General features: G+C 38.7%; 1 pseudogene; it reads right to left on the reverse strand.

The window, feature by feature from the left end:
- Window positions 1–4,052: 4,052 nt before the first annotated feature.
- Window positions 4,053–4,595, reverse strand: LOC140015486 (small ribosomal subunit protein eS24z-like; annotated as a pseudogene).
- Between the last annotated feature and the right edge of the window lie 16,673 nt (window positions 4,596–21,268).

A 21,268-nucleotide genomic window follows, 5' to 3' on the forward strand; every position in this document is an offset into this window, starting at 1 on the left:
GAAGTTTTCGGAATTTGATAAGTATCGTGAATACTACTTAAACGAGTTGCATTTTCTTGATTTTCTTGAAGCGAAACTCCTATGTTTCGAACTCTAGAGAGTTTTACATTTGCAAATGATATTTTATCGCAGATTTGGACTCCAACCAAGGAGTTGGACCTGAACGTGACTTTTGAGAGGCACTAGACCTTTGGTGAGTGCTTCCAAATACCTGATTGAACCAGACACTTGTTTTCAACACTTGACCAATGTGATTTAATGATATGTCATTTGTTTGATCGGGCAAGAGTGTACTTTATCGCACTTGCCCTAATATGAGATATACTTGTTTATTGTTGCAATGGATTTGATATATTTGTGTATATGGTGCGTGTAACAGCCCCACCTTACCCTAAGGCGAACCAAAGGGTTCGGCGGACCGCCTGCCCAGCTCTCGCCAGGACTACGGAGTCGAATCACACAAATCCGATATTACACGAGATAGGACCCAAAAGAATTGAATGATTGAAAACCGCCAAGCTTAACAGTAACTTACCAAAATCACATGGAAAAAAAAAACATTTTCATATATACATGTCGCTAGGTTTACAATTCAGATGGAACCAGTGAAACGAAGTACATTTAGAGTTTGCTTCCCCTCGAGGAGCTATACAAAAGAACAAAAGATTATCTAACTAGCTCAACTCGCTTTTCAAAATCATGATTTCCAAAAGAGGTTCCTGTAAGGAAAATAAAAGGAACAGAAAGGGGTGAGCTTGCGCTCAATGAGGTACCAGACATATAGCAGAAAAATCATGGCATTTCACATTTAACAAATCAGATACACATGCTAGATGTAAAGTAAAGTAACTAATGATTCACATAGGAAGGATACAGGTGGCTCTCAGGAGCCAAATTCCCATTTGCGTCACCGAAGCTTGATCGAAGTTGACACTCCGCCAACGTATATAGAACCAACGTCCGTAGACCCCTCTTTACACCGAATCTCGTTCACCAAACACCCCTTTACCGGGCCCGCTCACCGCAAACGAACAGAAATGGTAATACTCGAGTATACCCGGAATCAAGGGTCTCAATACCCAAAATCCCCGAACAGACTACCGTGGTTCGTTATCTAATCGTCCAGGCCCTTGCCGGCCCGACTCGAATAACTTAGCCACAGGATTGAGCTCATAGGTCATAGAAATCCGAACAGATGCAGACACAGATAACAGATTCAAATTTTTGCATGGTAAATTGGCATATGAACAGACAAGAGAACGAGTGTGATAAAGTACACCCTCGTCTCAAACAAATTAAACAGATTGCAGAGCAGAAATCAAGTTAAATAGCAATGGAGGGGAGTGGTACACTCACCGGCTCAACTTCAAAAGTTTTCACTTCAGATTGGCCTTAATCGCCAAGAAACCCTGAAATAATCAAAATCAACCAATTAAAGGTTTCATATCCAAATCGAGCAAACGGAATGCACAAGTGAGGTTCGACTACACGTCGTATGCCTTGCCAAATAAATACTAATGCAAGGGTGCAAAAACATGATTTTCTTGGAAACAAAAAGGTAACATGAAGACTTAGGCGCAAACAACCCAAAAGCCTTTCATTTCTACCAAAAGACAAATCCAACTTAAAGGAACCAAACGGCCTAGAAAATCGGGCAGCACTTCCCCTAAATTTCATACTTTTCCAGCCCTTAAGGCTTCACTATTACCTCAAATCAGTCCCAACATCTCACACAAAAGTCATCTCATTTCCCAAAAGCCGTTCACTAGGCTCAAAGTAGTACAAGTACAAAAGTTAGCTAGGAAATGATCGGAATGAAAACAAGCCTTAAAACTATTCAAATAAACACAATAAGATTCGTTTACAAGTCATAAACCAAGGCCAAGTATTACCAAAATAAGGTTCCATAAGAATATATAAGCATTAAAGGAAACCAGAAAAATCCGGAAATGGAAATAAGCTTTAACCCAAGAAAACAGTTTTTGACGTCATTTTGCGGTTTTGGAACCAAAGACACTACGATTGTCGGATGAGGGTACAAGACCCACCATTTCAAAGCTAAAAGACAGGGCTACAACATCACAGAAGGTCACTCAGCCCAGTTTTGAGTGAAAACAGGTCAAAAATACAAGATACTTCATGAACAACGTAAAACAGATTCACCAAAACGCATTCAAGCGAAAATATCATAACTCAGGCTCTACAAGTCCAAATCCAGAAATTCCAAAACTGGTTGAAATCTAAGAAACAGGGTTAAATTTAATCAGAAGGTCTCAACAACCAATTCGGAAGCAATTCCAGCCAAAACAACCAATTACAGTCGCAAATCCCAATTTCGGGTAAAACCAGAACAGCAATAGTAATTTCGACTTATCTCACTCCACACTACTCCGATTGACCTGAAATTTTGTAGGCACCTCTAAAATGTCATTTCCTACAACTTTCATGTTTTAAGAAAAGGCCAATTCGGCCTTTATATATGACCTAAAAATTCGGACAGAATGTTCATCACAAAACCCTCACTTTTCAATTTTTGGTCCAAAACAGTAATTGGTTGCAATTAATCACTTTTCCCACCTCCTAGAGTCATTAAACATCATTTTCAATCATCATACATGACCACACAATCATGCTCATATTAAAACAGAAAATTCCTCAAAAATAATAAAACTTCACCAATTCAACCAAAATCAAGATTTAATCCATAAATTTGCATCTTATACAATCACTAAGCATGATTTACGCATCAATTAAAGAAGGAGGGTGGTTCTTCACAACTTACCTTTAAAACAAGAGAGAGAGAGCTATTGACCACGTGCGCATTTCCTGGAATTCCAGAAACCCTGTGGCGAGTTACTCGAGTCGAGCCGGCTAGGGCTTGGTCGATTGGATAACGAACCCTGGGTCTTTTGTTTTGTCGAGTGGAGTGATATCTCCTCGACTAATCGGTATACTCGAGTATTACCACCATTGTTTATTGTGGATTTTGGGCCCAATAGGGGTTTTGGATGGTGGGCGGAGAGTAGTTTAAGTGGTGCTCTACTGGATTAGTTACTTACTTGAAAGTTGACGGAGTGTCAACTATTACTTGATCAAGCTCTGGTGATGCAATGGGAAGTTGGCTCCTGAGAGCCATCCGTATCCTTATACCTTGGACTGATTAGTACTTATCGTGTTATTGTTTCGTCTTAAAAGAAAAAACTTTACACTCGCTTATTTTGAGATTTGCTACTTGAAGTGTTATTGCCCACTTTTATGAACTTTTCATGCTCATTACTTTGCTATATTGACACTTGTATTAGTAAACAATGGTCGATTTGCTATTTGGAACCTTACTAGGCTTTTAGCTCATTCCACGTCATTGTTTTCCTTACAGGGGGTACGAGCGAGGCGTGAGATGTGTACAGACTAGCGTAGTCTAGTTGTTTTGACTTTTGAATTTGTACTCACGCTAGTACCCGACTAGGGTTTGATTGTACTCGAATTGTAATCACTTTGAAGTATTTTGGTGTGTAGAAGCTTTGTATTTGGATTTGAGCATCAATGTATATATTAAGTTGAAGTGGATGTGTTATTTATTTTCTATGAATGTACGTTATTTTTCTTGAGCTATGAGTGAGTGACTCCTGGCGAGAGATGGGCAGGCGGTCCGCCGAACCCTTTGGTTCGCCTTAGGAGAAGGTGGGGCCGTCACATGGGCACTATCAATGCCCCCTTGACATCTAATTGGTCTAATGTTGAAACTCGTCAAGTACAAACTCATTTTGATGAAAGCGGAATTAGTTGTGTAATATAAGTTAATTAATGAAATCAGGATTACTAATTACTACAATTCCTTGCAAATTTAATGTTGAGTTTTTAAAAGTCAGAGCTAATACATATTTCTCTTACAAATTAATACGTATACTATAACTTCATGCAAGTTTAACACATAACATTCATGATTCTTCAATATAAAACATCTAAAAAAATACACTACTATTAGGCAAAACTAACAAAATTTTCTCCTATTCTTTTTTTTAGTATTTTTCTAAAGTTAAAACTAAATATAGATTGAGATCAGGATTTGAACATGTGAATGTCTTTGCCTGGGAGTGAAAGCGCAAAGAAGTAGAAAAATTAAATCTAAAGGTTACAAATGACAAAACAAGATTGCCGCAAAAACATCACCACTTTCAGCAACTCAAGAATCCCTAAAACTCCTAAGAAATTTATTTCTTCTTTCCAGCTTTGGCAATGTCACCAGCTTTTGTCTTATTTACACCACGGATCTTTTTGGCTCCATTCTTCCTTTCTTTGAGCTGTTTCCTAGATTTCTCCACCTTTGTATCCAGGCCATTCCTGATAAGCCAGTACTTGGGTTCATATTTCTTCACATTTTCAACAGAATCATATATCAATCCAAACCTAGTTGACTTGCCTCTCCCAAAATGCGTCCCAAATTTGAAGACAAAAATGGCATTCGAGTCCTTGAACTGAGCCTTGCAAACATTAGGTCGCCCCGGATGCAGAACATCGATCACGAATTACTTCTTGGAAAGAAGCCGATTAGTCATAGACTTCCTGGTTCGAATAGTTACCACCTTGTCCGCCATTTTAATTGTGTTTCAATGCTGTCTGCTGCCGCAATGCCCCTCACCTATCGATTTTGCTACTCTTTGCTCTTGCTGAGGTTGCTGTTTCTTCTCTCTCAGTTTACAAAGTCAAAAATTAAATGTATATTGTCAAAAAAAAGACCTCTCTCTCCTTATTGGGCTACTAATTTTGATATCTCTCCTAAACGCATTTGCTGTAAAGTGGTAAATTTCTCTTTTCTTGCTCAATAATCAGTTTCCCTCAAATTTTATTAACCCAACATTCAATTTTTGGGTAAATTCTCTTCTTCTCCATCATTTGTCTAGTTTTCCTAAAGTTTCTTACCCTAGTTATGCTTTCTATAGCATTTTTGGGTAAATTTCTTTAGCATTGTGGGTTTCATTTGTGTGGTGGTGTAAAGAAAGAAAAGAAGGAGTGGTGTTGGTATGGTGGGCTGGATTATTGTGTACCAACAAGGGCAAAGAGGTTGAGAGTTGTGGGAAGGAATTGACTAGGCAAAAAATCTAAAGAAGAGGAAAAAACCACACAAAATTGTTTAGCAGCTTTGCCTCACTGCTCTTTAAGTTAAATGTTTTATTCCCTTGGCTGCATTTTTGTTGTTTGGTGGGATATGTAATTAATCTTATCTTAAGTACTCTTTTTCTCTTTTTCCCCTGTTCTTGAGTGATGTTGGTTGTGCTTACTTTCTTTTGTTGTTAAGTTGGTTCTGAGGCTTCATGCACATTGTTTATGTCTTGATTTTACGTATCGTGTGACGGCCCCACCGTACCCTAAGGCGAACCAAAGGGTTCGCCGGACCGTCTGCCCAACTCTTGCCAGGACTACGGAGACGAAACATGCACTAGTAATTTAACTCGCAAGAGAAATCAAAGAAAATGAATTATTGAAGCTTAATAAATCATTCACACACTAAGGATATCATCACGAAGGTGTGACAGCCCCACCTCTCCCTAGGGCGAACCCTAGGGTATCAGCGGGCTGCCTGCCCAACTCTCGCCGGAACTCAGTCGTTCAAAGTACTAATAACACAAATGAAACAGACGAGATATCTTCCAAGCAAGGGAATGAAACCCTGATTGAAACATAATCACTAATCCAACGTTCAGGCTTAGTATTTAGATAACTAATTGTCTACTACCACTCTACACTCAAAATTACATAGCAGAAGTCGAACTTACGGATACAAGCTTACCAGTCTGCTTAAACAAAAGTTACAACCTCAAAACACAAGTACAAGTAAAATAAAGCTAAGAAAGCTCTTGATCAAGTCCCTTCCCGATCTGTTAAGGAAAACAAAGGGAGTGGGGTGAGCTAAAACCCAGTAAGGTTCCAAATAAAGCAAATAAACACATAGCCACATAAGGTCACAAAATAACCAAATAAACACCGTACAGTAGAATAACAGTTTAATCACAGTTCAATTCAAGGATACGGGTGGCTTTCAAAAGCCAAAGATCCACTTGAGCTTGATCATAATTGCCTCCTGTTGACACTCCGTCAACACTTGTATGCATAGTATATAGGGTCCGTAGAACACCACTTTCACCAATTTTCGTCTACCAATCAACCCCCTACCAGGCCCACACTCCATAAACAGTAGTTTGGTAATACTCGAGTATACCGATTTCCAGTGTACAGTAAACAGTCCTCAAGGTTTATCGGCCTTCTCGACCAAGCCCTTGCTGGCTCGATACAACCGACTCATCTATGAGGTTGGGTACCCAAACAGTAGCAGTAGTTGATGGGATATCGCCCAAACAACTCAATCACAGGCATTCATGGAGATATCACATCTGATAATAACATTATATAGAGCTCCAGTGTAAACAAGGGAGATCGAGTGTGATAAAGTACACACTCGCCCCCATTTTATCAAAACAGTGTTGGTTTAAACAGTAACAAATCAGGCATTTCAAGTATGCAAGTATATCACATAACAAGTGGTAGCAGGTAGTGGAACACTCACCTGACAAGCAAAGTAGTAATCAAACGTCAAGTGGCCTGGTTACGACCACCTTCGTTTCCCAATCCTAGGGCAACGAGTGAAATCGTTAACATTCAAGGTTCATTTCCACTCAAATGTAGGCTCATTAAGAGACCAAGTAAGTGGTTAAAGTCATACAATTTATCATGTAAAGTTGGCCCAAAATACAGTAAAAGTTCATGAGAAACAAGTTTAACAAGTACAAGAAACTTGGCCAAAAGAGAAGTTTCATTTGAGCTTAAGAGTTCTTCATGGGTTGAACAGTCTTGCCCAAGCAGTCTCAGTAAAACAGTCATAACTCACTGTAAAAAAGTCGGAATTAGGTGCCGTCAGTGGCGTTGGAAACTAGACTCAAAGGGCTTTCCAAGGTACCAAGCTCACACCGTGGTTCGTCCCCTATCAAAAACAGTAGCTCAGACAAGTTGGCTATTTTTCCAACTCTGGATCAGTCTTGACCTTATTCCAAACTATTCTAGTTCTAGGTGCTAACTTCATTGGTTTTGATCCAAATTCACCCAAATCAGTCCTCAAATGTTTATATTCAAGAAGTCAAGTCACCTAGGACCATAGGAGTTCAAGGTGTAACACATAAACATGATTAAGGGAACCATAACAATCCAATAATGAAAGGAACCCGAAAACAGTCCATACTTTTCCATGTTTGTTCAACCTTCATCCTTGCATGATTTTAACTTAACCCACATACCAAGTGTTAAATTGTACTCAAAAGAGGTTTAAAACATGTTAATACCTCATAAACAACTATGAACAAAGTGCAAACATTTCATCAAACACTTGGTAGGCATGCTAACCCAACTCATGCAAACATTTCATCAAACACTTGGAAGACATGCCAACCCAACTCATCTACTACTTGTTTTGATCCAAGAGATCAACCTCAAATTCAACCAAATCAACTTGTAGTTTGCCCAAAAGCTTAAGGCACATGTTAAAACACCATAAAATTATCTTTTAAAGTGTACTTACCTCTCTTGTAAGATGCTTGAACCACCAAGTCAACCCACCAAAATGAAGACTTCAAGCTTGAATCAAGCACCTATGTTGGAGTAAAATTTCTCACCAGTCCTAGATCTTTCTCCTTTGGTGTTTACTCTTACTCAACTAGGGTTGGAAGGCAAGACTATGGAGTTCTCTCTCTCCCTTACCAAGCCTCAACAATTTCAACCATAAGGAGGAAGAAAAAGGCCAAGTCTAATTTAAATTTGTCTCTCAACTCTTAGTCAACAAGATACTTGACTAGGGTTTTGCCACACGGCCTCTTCTTGTCCACAATTTCTCTTCATTCTTTGACTAGTGATATTTCAACCCTTCCAAATATGCCAATACCTATTTAACCCCACCAACCTCTCACATAAAGTCCCTACCATAAATAAAAACCCCTTGGAAAAATGTAAGTGGTAGAAAAATGAAACTAACTCAAGAAAAAAACGTTTTACTTCAAATCAAAGGAAATGAAATGTAATGCATGGAAATTATTATAACACATAGGGAATATAAGGTAAGAGCATATTATAAGTGATCTAAGTCTTAGAATAAGGCATGTAAATAAGGAAAAATTGTGTTTTTAAGTGAGGGTCAATACAAGGGAATTGTTGTAATACATGTAAAATACAATGCTAGGGCATATAATCAATGGTTTAAATCTTAAGGCAAGGCATGTAGTTTAGAGAAATTATATTTTAAAGTGAGGGTTCTCACATTCTCTCCCCCTTAAAGAATTTCGTCCTCGAAATTCTCACTTTGATTACTGAATAGTTCAGGATATTTTGCGTGAAAGTCCTTTTTAACTCTCTCGAGTCCTGTGATCACATGCTTTAGTAAAAGACTTGCAATACAAAGCCATATTATGTAGAAATTGAGGTTCCAAAACTTTATTAGAACATGCATCAATTTACAAGTTTTATACTTGTATAACCCATCAAAATATAATACTTGCTTGTTCCAATCGAGGAGTAATCCTCATGTACTTACCAATCAATGTTGCAAAAGTCATTTAGAGCAGAAGATTATCACTTATAGTCAAACGTTTGGAGAAAGTAGAGAAGACGTTCAAAATACAGAGTTGTAAATTGTCTGACCTAAAATGATTTGAAGAACTCATTTTCCTTTCATTTAAGCCTCAATTCTATTCATAAACCAACCTTAAAATAGTTTACCAACTCCAATCCTAAAGTTGAGAATGTATGTAGGAATGACCCTAGAAAAATAGAAATTTTCCAGTTTTACGTGATCCTATTTGAAAATCATATCGCTAAATTCTTAGGTCCAAAATTTATAACCTTTATACCATCAGAAAATAGATTCAAATTGTTACAACTTTCTAGAAGGTACCATTGTAAAATCCTATCCACAAGTCAGTCAAATTCTAACCTAAATTTGTTGTTTCACCCAATAAAAGATAGAACAGGTATGCAATTTCAGTCAATTTTGAAAATAACAGATATTCAAGGGAATTGAGAACAATGTTGAAATTTTCACAGTTGATAGTACTCTGAATCTAGTTTTAAACACAATAAACAAAACTCAATTCTGATTTTCTTCATCAAGATAAAACAGGTTTTCTAAAACTACCAAAGGTTCCCTGCGGACAAATTTTCAGCGGCACTTCCCTTGTGTTTACTAATTTTTTTTTCAGCCAATTCAAGGTTTCATTCTTCCCACAAAACAGCTTCAACTCAAGTAGATATATACTAAGCCAACAATTCACTAAATCAAGCATGTGACCGTTACCTACTCAAGTTAGAAAATGAAACCCTGAGCTGAAATTCCTACTCACAAATTGGAATTTTCTTTAGGCAAGTCAAACTAGCATATAAAGCTAGATATTTCACATAGCAAAGCTACCAAACCATGGCCAATACTTAAGTATCATTATGGGCAGAAAATTACCATAAAACTGAAATTTCACAACACAACTTCAAACCATGAAATTTTTTTCATGAAACTACCGAAATTGAAACCCTAAACCACTAGTTTGCATATATTGGGGTAGAGGAAAGTTTATTGCCAAAGTTACCTTGTACCTTCAAGAAAGATGGAAGCTTAATGCTTTTCCTCCAAAATCTCTCCACTCATGCCACTACCAAAATCTATCTAGAGAGAAAATCATAATAGTGCAATGGCTAAATGTGAGAGCCCGTAATTTTTCCATTTTAGGGTTTTATTATATTCAATGGCTTGTTTTCTACACTTTCTGTATCCGGAAAATTTTTTAGATAATTTTTATGAGTAAATATAGTTTTTAGATGAGTTTTCTAGTATCGGTTAGGTTTTGAGAAATTAAGAGCATATACCGGACGTGGGACCCGCTAGGGCGAAAAGTTCGGTAAAATTCGGCCAACTAGGGTAAGTTTTGGATACTGGAATTAATTTATCGGGTGTTAAGAGATACGTAGAGGTTGCAATTTGGATTGATGTGAGAGGGAACAAAGGGATAGAGATGCATTAATAGAGTGACAAGTGTCACTTGGACATTGGTGGCACTTTTTGACTACTATTCCCACTTTTACCATTTGGTTAAAATAACTCAAAATTGACCACAAATTCACTCAAAATTTGCTCTTCATAGCCGACCCTCTCCTCCAAGAAAGAAAGAAAGAAAACTCTTCAAATTCTTGCCTCCATCTTGCTCAAATTCAACTAATCAACCACTTACTCTTACTTTTGTTCCATAGAAAACCTTAAGTGAGTGTTTGTGTGGGGTTTGGTGGAGTTGTTTGGAAAGCTAAGAAGACTTGTTGCTCTCTCTCTCTTGTTTCTAAGGTGAGTTGTGAAGAACCACTCTCCTCCCTTTATCGATGCTTAAATCATGCTTAGTGGTAGTATGAGATGCCAATTTATGGATTATTTCTTGATTTGTGGTTGAATTGATGAAGTTTTATAATTTTTGGGGATTTTTCTGTTTTAATATGAACATGATTGTGTGGCTATATATGATGATTGGAAATGATGTTTAAGGACTCTATGAGGTGGAAAATGTGTTTAATTGCAAACAATTTCTGTTTTGGAAGAAATCTTGGAAAGTTAGGGTTTATGATGATAACATTCTGCCCGGTTTTGTAGCTCCTAGTTAGAGGCCGAATTGGCCTTGGCTTAAAACATGAAAGTTGTAGGTAATGATATTTTAGAGGGGCCTACAAAGTTTCAGGTCAATCGGAGTAGCGTAGCTTGAGAAAAACTGAAATTACCCTTGCTGTTCTGGTTTTACCCGAATTGGAGAATTGCTTCTGTAATTGGTTATTTTGGTTAGGAATGCTTCCGAATTGGTTGTTGAGGCCTTCTGATGAAATGTAACCCTGTTTCTTATATTTCATATGGTTTTGGAATTTCTGGATTTGGACTTGGATAGCCTGATTTATGATGTTTCCGCTAGAATGCGTTCTGTGAATCTGTTTTTGTGATTCTGGTGTAGTATCTTGCATTTTTGACCTGGTTACACTCGAAACGGGGTTGAGTGACCTTCTGTAATATTGTATCCCTATCTCTTAGCTTCGAAACGGTGGGTCTTGGACCTTCATCCGATAATCGTAGTGCCTTTGGTGCATTACCGTAAAATGACGTCAAAAACTATTTTTTTCAGGGTTAAAGCTAGTTCCATTTCCGGATTTTTCTGGTTTCCTCTATTGCTTATGTATGCTTATGGAACCCTATTTTGGTAGTATTTGGCATTGGTTTATGACTTGTAATCGAGTCTTATTGTGTTTATTTGAATAGTTTAGGGCTTGACTTTCATATCCAGTCATTTCCTAGCTAAATGTTGTACTTGAATGCCATTAAGCCTAGTGAACGGCTTTTGGGAATGAGATTATTTTTGTACGAGATGTTGGGACTGATTTGAGGAAATAATGAAGCCATGATGGCTGGAAAATAGGTAAACACAAGGGATATGCTGCCGAAATTTTACTTGAAGGCTAGTTGGATTTACTTGTGATTTGAGCGAAGGGCTTTTGGGTTGTTTGAGCCTAGGTCTTCATGTTACCTTTTCGTTTCCAAACATCATGTTTTGCACCCTTGCTTTAGTAATTATTTGGCGAGGCATACGACTGGTAGTCGAGCCTCACATATACTCGATTTTTTAAAGTGGATGTGACGCCCCGAAAGAAATTTCTAGGGTTTATTTTTTTAATCGCCCGCCTTTTCTACATTTTCTTTATTAGAAAAATTTCCCAGATAAAGTTTATGAGCAAAGATAGTTTTAAAATGATTTTTCTAGTATCGGTTAGTTTTTGAGAAATTAAAAGCCTATTTTGGACGTGGGACCCGCTAGTGCAGTAAATGCATTATATTTTTGACAACTTGTTGGAAATTTGTATTAAGTGATATTATTGTACAAGGTGTTAAGATATTTGTATTAGAGAGACAAAAAGATAAGTTTTGAACCAAAAGGTGACAAGTGTCACCATAAGATTAAGTCTTGGACTTTGACTACACTATTCACTATTTTACCAAATAAATCAAAAAATTGCCAAAAATCATCCTTATTTCTAAAGCTTCATAGCCGGCTCTCTCTCAAAGGAAAAGAAAGAAAAGCTATCAATTTCAACTTCCATTTCTTGCACAAATCTTGCAATCCAACCAATAAAACTCCAAATCATTCCATAAAATCTCTTTGCTAAGTGGTCTTGAGGTGTTTTGTGGAGTTGTTTGGAAAGCTAAGGTGGCTAGTTGCTCTATCTCTTGTATTGCTAAGGTGAGTTGTGAAGGACCCCTCTCCTTCCTCTAATGATGTTCAATTCATGATTGGTGGTGGTATAAGATGCACTTTTATGGATTATTTCTTGATTTGTGGTTGAAGTGATGAAGTTTTATTATTTTTGGGGATTTTTCTGTTTTAATATAAGCATGATTGTGTGGCTATCTATGATGATTGGAAATGGTATATAATGATTCTAGAAGATGGAAAAAGTGGACAATTGCAATCAATTTCTGTTTTGAAAGAAATATCAGAAAATTAGGTTTTGTGAAGGAACATTCTGCCTGAATTTTTAGCTCCTAGTTAGAGGCCTAATTGGCCTTTTATTAAAACATGAAAGTTGTAGGGAATGACATTTTAGAGGTGCCTACAAAATTTCAGGTCAATCGGAGTAGTGTAGAATGAGAAAAGTCGAAATTACTATTGCTGTCCTGGTTTTACCCGAATGTAAGAATTGCGCCTGTAATTGGTTGTTTTGGCTGGAATTGCTTCCGAATTGGTTGTTTAGGTCTTATGATGAAATGTAGCCCTGTTTCTTAGCTTTCATCTGGTTTTGGAATTTCTAGATTTGGACTTAGGTAACCAGATTTATGATGTTTCCGCTAGAATACGTTCTGTGAATCTGTTTTTGTGATTCCGGTGTAGTATCTTGCATTTTTTACCTGGTTGCAATAGAAACTGGACTGAGTAGCCTTCTTCAACATTGTAGCATCTTAATTCCTGAATATATCTGCAAAATTTCCGGTCAAACGGATCTGTGTAGCTCGAGTTATAACCAAAACACTCGCACCTGTTTTGTACCCTGAAATTGTGTACGTTTTGAATTTCAGCTTCTGACCGTGCATTTTTCCGTTTTGATCCCGTATGATATGGGTGTCAACTCCTTCATAATAAATGTATATCTTGGTTTTAGCTTCGAAACGGTATAAAGTGCGTCGAAATCCGAGTTCCGTAGCTTCCGTTATGACCGAAACAAGATTGATCGTCAGAACTGCCTTTGATTTGGACAGTTCTGACGGGTACTTTGGCACTCAATTTTCGTTCTGTTCTGAATGGATTCAGGTCTTGGTCAAAACATCAAAGTTTTAGCCTTATGTCTCAGCTTTCTAATGCCTTTGGAATTTCATGATTTAGATTTGTGAGCTGGGAGTTATGGTCCAGTAAACATACCCTGTTCGTTACTCTAGAGTGCGAATTTCTGGAACGATTTTCCATACTTTCGACCTATTTCTGTTCAGATCCGGATTTAGGTGTCTTCATGAAAATTGTAGCCCTTCCTCTTAGCTTCGTAACGGTACCTCATGTACCTTGATCCGACATTCCTAACCTAACTTTTGATCAAAACGGTTTGAGAAGACAGATTTGGCCATTTCCGTTTGTCGTTCCGCGCGGGCGCGTGCGCCCGTTTTGCCGTTTCCGCACTTGCATGTGCCGATTTTGCCATTTTACTTGTTTTAAGTATGTTACTAGCCGTTTGTGATATATTGTGACACAATCTTCAATTTCAGACGTTGGTGAGCTAGGTGGAGCCGGTGGGGCCTACTAGCTACTCCTCGCGGCACGAATTTCGTACTTTTGCTCTTTTGTTCGTTGTGTAAGTATTCAGGCCGCTCTTATGTGTTAGTTGCTTATGTGTTTCGATATGTATGAAAAGGGTACCTAGGCGAGGGTGTACTTGATCGCACTCGACCTAAACCCTAATTTACGCACATATTTGTACATGGCATATGTATATGAATCATTTTGGAACTAAACCCCTTGAGCTTGTGGCTCGGGGTGACTTTTGAGTAAATTTTGTGAAGTTTGTGAGTTTGGGGCCCGATCTCATGACCTAGATGGACTATTCGAGCCGGTTAGGGCTTGGTCGAAGTCAGTCCAACCTGGTTTGAGGTCACCAAGTTTGTGAATCCGGTTCACCGAGTATGTGGACCAAGTTTGTGACCCCGAGCTTGTGAACCAAGCTCAATTTCGTTCGCTCGAGCAAGTTTGTGAGGTGTCTGGCCAGAGAGGGTGATAAGGTGTACGGTGGGAGAACAAGTGGAGTTCTACGGACCATTATTTGTGGTCGACGGAGTGTCGGCAGGAGATCATACATGGCACATGAATTGGCTTTGGAGCCACCTGTATCCTTATTATGTGATGTTACTTTTCTGCTTTTGCTTTACTCTTACTGTGTAACTGTTGTTACGTGAAATTTACGCTTTTGCCCCTGTTTACTTACTAAGCATATAGCTTACCCCTTTCCTTTTGTTTTCCTTAGCAGGGGCCGACGCGGGGACTTTTGACACATACACTAGTATAGTTAGATTTGCATGTAATAGTTGGACAATTAGGATGTTTGTTTTGTTGTGATTTTAATGTTGTGGATTTCCTCTTATATAAGAATTGGGATCATGGATCAGAGTGGCGCAGTGGAAGCGTGGACGCTTCGCTTTTGATATGTAATTCTTGGAGAACTTGATGTAATATTTGAGATTTATATTGTAATTCATTTGAGGAATGTAGTGAACGACTGAGTCCCGGCGAGAGCTGGGCAGGCGGCCCGCCGAACCCTCTGGTTCGCCTTAGGGGGAGGTGGGGCTGTCACAGTGGAACCTTCAATTGTTTTCCTTGAATTATTTTAGGGTTTCTTGGTGATTAAAGCTCTCTTTTGGGAGGTATCTGTACTGACCCCGGTGAGTGTTCCACTACCTGCTACCCGTTAAGTGAAATATCTGAATATCTGAAATACTTGATTTATGACTGTTGAAGCCAACTACTGTTTTGATAAAAGGGAGGCGAGGGTGTACTTTATCACACTCGTTCTCTTGTCTGTTCATATGCCAATTTTGAACGCGTATCTGAATCTGCTATCTGTATCTGTATCTGTTATCTGTATCTGGATCTGTATCTGTTCTGACGTCGTTTGGAAGCTTGTATCCAACGACCTTTCTGGACCTCTGAGCTCAACACCTGTGGCCAGTTACTTGAGTCGGGCCGGCAAGGGCCTGGTCGATTAGACAACGAACCACGGAAGTCTGTTTTGGGATCTTTGGGTATTGAGACCCCTTGATTCCGGTATACTCGAGTATTACCATTTCTGATCTGATTGGAGTTTGGGCCCGGTAGGGGTATGTGAGGTGGAAGGAATCGAAGAAAGTGGAGTCTACGGTATTGGTTACTTCTGTAACGTTGACGGAGTGTCAACTATTATTTCGATCAAGTTTCGGTGACGCAAATGGGAATTTGGCTCCTGAGAGCCACCTGTATCCTTCCTATGTGAATCATTGGTTCCTTTCCTTTACCTCTGGCATGTGTACCTGATTTGTTAAATGTGAAATGCCCTGATTTTACTGCTATATGTCTGGTACCTCATTGAGCGCAAGCTCACCCCTTTCTGTTTCTTTTTGTTTTCCTTACAGGAAAATAAATACTTTTGGACTGGATTTGACAATTGGTTGCCGAATTGAGCTAGTTGGACCTATCTTTTGTATAGCTCATTGATTGAAACCCTAAATGTATTTTTGGGTCCGTTTCTCTTTTGAATTTGGCAAACCGTACATGTATCCACTTTTGAGTCACTTTGGTATGCCCCTTTGGGTTGTATCTGCTAAATTTCAACATGTAAATATTTGCTTGATGTTTGGTTGGGTTTTGACGTGTCAGTTACTATTCATGACCGACTCCGGTTTCATTTTTTTTTATTTTGACATTTTGACTTGGTTACGCGCGTTTGTATGTCCCGAAACGTATTAGATCGCTCTAAACTGAACGACTGAGTCCCAGCGAGAGCTGGGCAGGCGGTCCGCCGAACCCTTTGGTTCGCCTTAGGGTGAGGTGGGGCTGTCACACTAAAACACCATACTAAATAAAATCAGTGAAGATATCAAAGGTGAGAAATGACACAAACTTTAATCTCGATGAAAAGGAGAGTTAAAACTTGATTACTATTCTGGCTAGCTCTTAAACCCATACACTGTACATTAAATAATTTTTTCCTTTCGAATGACAAACGAAAAATTTTCACTTAACTTAAAGACTAAAATAAAGGGATAGGCTCATGGACAAGGATCCAATACTGCCCAACCACCAATATTTAATAGCACTTATTAAAACAGCAGGTACCAAGTCCACTGTTCCTAACGGGAATACAGCTTACTACATAAAATTTCACTATGCACAGTCCAATAATGACAACCATTTCAGGTAAGATCTCACCAATGGCTAACTTGACAAGGGATGTCTTGAGATGCTATTCGACTAGGCAAATGCACTAATTCAAACTTACTGCGTACCCTTTTTGGAATCCCTTCATATTTCTTTTCCAATTCTATGTTCTGGTGCAGTAGTTCAACTTTCTCCAAGTATTCTTGTTCCCTTGGTCCTTCCTAGTGCTCCTTTAATCCCTTTTGGAACTCTACTTCCTTTCGAATAATCTCTATTTTCTTATACAGATCAGTCACATTTATCATCTCACCGATTCACTTAACTCGATGATAGCTTGCCAGGCAAATCAAAGGAGCAGAATATGTAACTAATTGCAAATGGAAACTCTAGTCATATAACTTTTAAGTTCATTCTCTTCCAGTCCAATCACGAGGAATTAAACTTAGCTATTCTCAAATGAGATAGACGCGAAAGTAGAGCACATGTGGGGCAATACTTCAAGATACTATGTCACTTATTCCTATTATGGGATCTTAACACAAGAAGTACCATTGCCATTTGTGTAGATAGTGAAACCCTAAAGCATACTTTATATATCGAAAGTTCCACACCCTATCTCAAGCTTTTGCATACAGGTATAGAACCCAATTCTTTTCTCCAATCCCCATACATAATTTCAAAACTCTCGATCTCAACACTGTAATAATCAAGCCAAGTCCAGACTTTGACATTAGTGGATAGGTGTCAAGGAAATATAGGAAAGAATATCACAAGAGGGGTAGAAATATCTATATAGTTGCAATCAAACCGCCTCACATTCGAAATAAACACTTATCAAGTCTTCACAGTCATAGGAGAAGGAAATAGGTCTTCAGTGAAAATTTCTCGACGTACATTACAATCTAGCCACCGTTTATAGAAACCCTAACAGACTATTTCTAAGTTAGTCCATGATAACTTCCGAGATCAATTCCCTCAAACAGTCCAATAACTAGGTCAGATGTTAGAATCTTCCGAGCCTTGACTTTTGCCATTTAAACTTATCTCAAGTGCTGTGACGACCCCACCTCCCCCTAAGGCGAACCAGAGGGTTCGGCGGGCCGCCTGCCCGGCTCTCGCCGAGACTCAGTCGTTCACTAAAGTCCTCAAATGAATTACAAGAATAAACCTCAAATATACATCACATGGTCCACAAATATACATCCAAGTCTCCAATAATTACATGTCACAAATGCAGCGGAAACAATTCCCAACTATACATAAAATGATTCCAAATCCAAATTGTACAACATAAAGGCCATCCATTCACGTGAATAAGCACAACAAGTCCTGCCTTCGCCTTGAGCCCTGTGGAGGGGAATAAAATATTTTTGGGGTGAGCTAGAAGATCAGCGAGTAACCAGCAAAATCATTAAGCAAATATATTTCACAATGTTGCATTTCGATGATTTCGATGATGTCATGATTCAAAGATCAAATGTCCGTTTAGTGCTCTCATGAGCCGGTGAAATCATAGCACTTGAACACCCAACGCTCAAATATTTCATTTAACATTAACTCACGAACTCACGAAAGTGGGAGCAACATCGGTGCTCCAGATAACCATGAACATGAACCATAAACAAGGTGGAGACGTTGGTGTCCAGCACAAGACTTTCCCAGAACTCATTAAAGCCAAATCATGTCATGAATTCACATGCAAGCACGCATGATATGCAATCGAATAATTAATGCAAGAAACATTTCACAAGTACTTTGGAAGTAGTTTAGGGTCACTCACCTCCACGGCTCAGAAATCATCCAGCATATAACATTGCCTTGCTCAAATCCAAGTCTTAGATCACAAACTCAAATGCAAACAAATCCCTTCAAAGTTCGGACAGCACTTCCCCTGAATTTCTTTACTTTTCCAGCCATCAAGGCTTCATTATTTCCTCAGCCAGTCCCAAAGGTACACACACAACAACAAGTTCATCTAATAGTCATTCAGCAAGTTCCAAGAAGTACAAAGACAAGTCAAGCTAGGGAAAAGTCCGGAAATGAAAATTAAGCTCAAAACCAGAAAAACAGTTTTGACGTCATTTTGCGGTAATGGTATCAAAGGCGCTACGATTGTCGGATGGAGGTCCAAGACCCACCGTTTCGAAGCTAAGAACCAGGGCTACAACAATGTAGAAGGTCACTCAGTCCAAATCCCAGCACAACTAGGTCAAAAATGCAGAATACCAAACCAGAACCGTAATTGCAGGTTCCCAAATCACACAAAACTGTAATCAGTCCAAGTCAGTCTATACAGGTCCAAATGCATTGATTCCAAAGGCATACGGTAGCTAAGACATCAAGCTACATTTCATAAGAAGACACCAACTTAAAAATCCAAACCAAATCCAGTCAAAACAGACGATTACAATCACAGTTCGCACATTCTGATCACCCAGAACAGCAACAGTAAAAACGGCATAACTCACTCTACACTACTCCAAATGACCTGAAATTTTGCAGACACCGTTAAAACATCAATACCTACAACTTTCATGTTTTGAGCTAAGGCCAATTCGGCCTCTATCTATGACCTAAAATTTCGGACAGAATGTAGCTTCAAGAACCCTAATTTTCCAGAATTTCTTCCAAACCCAAAATTGGTTGCTATTATCACCAATTCACACCCACATGAGTCATTTCCACTCATTAACAGCCATCATAGATGACCACAACATCTCATTCATATTAAACCAGAAAATTCCTCATAAATATAAAAACTTCACCAAATCACTTCAAATCAAGAAATAATTCACATAATCCATCACTTTAGCCACTTCTAAGCCAAACATAAACATCATTAGGTGTAGTAGGATGTTCAACCATCACTTACCTAGGAAACAAGAGAAGAGGAGTTATAGACCACCTTAGCTCTTCAAACAAACTCCACCAAACTACTTACTAGCACCAAATAGAAAGGTTTTATGGAATGGAATCAAGATCAAATGGTTGGATGATCACATTCAAGCAAAATGGAAGCAAGAATCTTGAAGAATTTCCTTTCTTCTTAGCTCAAGAAAGTCGGCCACAAGAAGGTAAGAAATGGTAAGTTTTTTCAATTTTTGTGAGATATTAACTAATTTTGGTCAAAAGTCAAAAATGTGAATAGTAAACCATAAAGTCCAACCAATCATATTGTGACACTTGTCACACTCATTAATGCAACTCTATCCTTTTGTCTCTCCAATAAAAATATCTTAACACTTTGTAAAATAATATCACTTAATACAAAATTCCAACAAGTTGTCAAAAATATAATGCATTTACCGCACTTGCGGGTCCCACGTCCAAAATACGCTTTTAATTTCTCAAAAACTAACCGATACTAGAAAAATCATTTTAAAACTATTTTTGCTCATAAACTTTATCTGGGGAATTTTTCTAATAAAGAAAATGTAGAAAAGACGGGTTTTGTTTTAAACAAAATAAACCCTAGAAAATTAGAAAATTTCCGGGTTCTCAAACTCATTTTTTTCGGGGCGTCACAAGTGCAATCAAGATACAGACCCTTATTCTAGGGCTCTCCACTTTTTGGTACTCAAGTACAGGAATCCACAATAAGGTAATTCACAACTCGAGCCGGCCGGTCCCAATAGTAAATCACCCATATTAGAGATTTCTACCCGACGTACATATCTATTTCTCCCAAGTACCCTGATAAAAGGGTTTATGCTTATAATAGTCATGATTCATAGCTTACGCCCAAAAACACCACTCGATCCCAAACTCACTCCGCGCAGAGACCACGCGAAACAGTAAAAATATCTTCCATTCATTCAAACCAATTCTCGGCAGTTTCGGGATCTGGTCCTCTAAGAAATTTAGGAGGAGCGAACTTTTGGAACCATTTCAGGGCCCTATCTTCATCTATTTCGGGGTCCCTTTGCTGGTTACCAGGTACTTGACCTTGCTGATCAACCAAACGGGCCAGTAAATCAGTCATACGATTGATAGCTGTAGCTACCTGGTCCCCTTCTCCACATTCGGGTCCTTGGTTTTAATTGACTACAGACCCTTATTCCTCCTCTTAGTCCTGGACCTACCTAGATCCACACCCATGGCCCCAACCACATTGTCATCTAGTCTCCATTATTACTCACTGGTCTAGGGCCCAAGTATTATAACTAACGGGTAAGTACGTGTTGGTACATGACAGATACTTATTCGTTTTCAAAAGTCAAATAACAATGAAATCGGAGTCACGATAAGTGAGTGAAAATGCAAAGCAGTTAAATGCCAATGACGAAATAAAGCCAAAGTCGAAGTCCATGCCAAGGTCAAAGTCAAAATCAAAGTCACAGTCACCGTCAAAGTCATAGTCACAGTCAAAGTCACAGTCACAGTCAAAGTATTATACATTCAAAGGCTCATAGCAGTTGTTTACAAAATAACAAGACCAAAAGTATCAAGTACGAATCTAAAAAATACCGATACAGCCCAACAGTCATATCAAGCAAAACCTTGTGTAAGTGGTCAAAAGAAAGCAATACAACTACCGAGTCACTACATCCCCTATCCTTTCTATGTACAGTAGTTAAAATCACCCAAAATAGTAGCCTAGAAGTGAAGGCTTAACCCGCCGCGAGACTAGCTGACCCCTCAGCCTGGGCAGGTTCCGCTCCTGACTCGCCTCCAATGTGGGAAGCCTCATCGCTCACATCTTCAAGTAAGTCATCGCAAATGTTCAGAATCGATTCAACTCTATTCCTCACTTTCATTGCCCCCTTAATCATACGCTCCTGAGTTTCTCCAAACTACGCACACAGATCATCAATCCTTTCATGGCCTTC

Source organism: Coffea arabica, chromosome 10e (assembly GCF_036785885.1).
Source record: "Coffea arabica cultivar ET-39 chromosome 10e, Coffea Arabica ET-39 HiFi, whole genome shotgun sequence".
Classification (NCBI taxonomy): domain Eukaryota; kingdom Viridiplantae; phylum Streptophyta; class Magnoliopsida; order Gentianales; family Rubiaceae; genus Coffea; species Coffea arabica.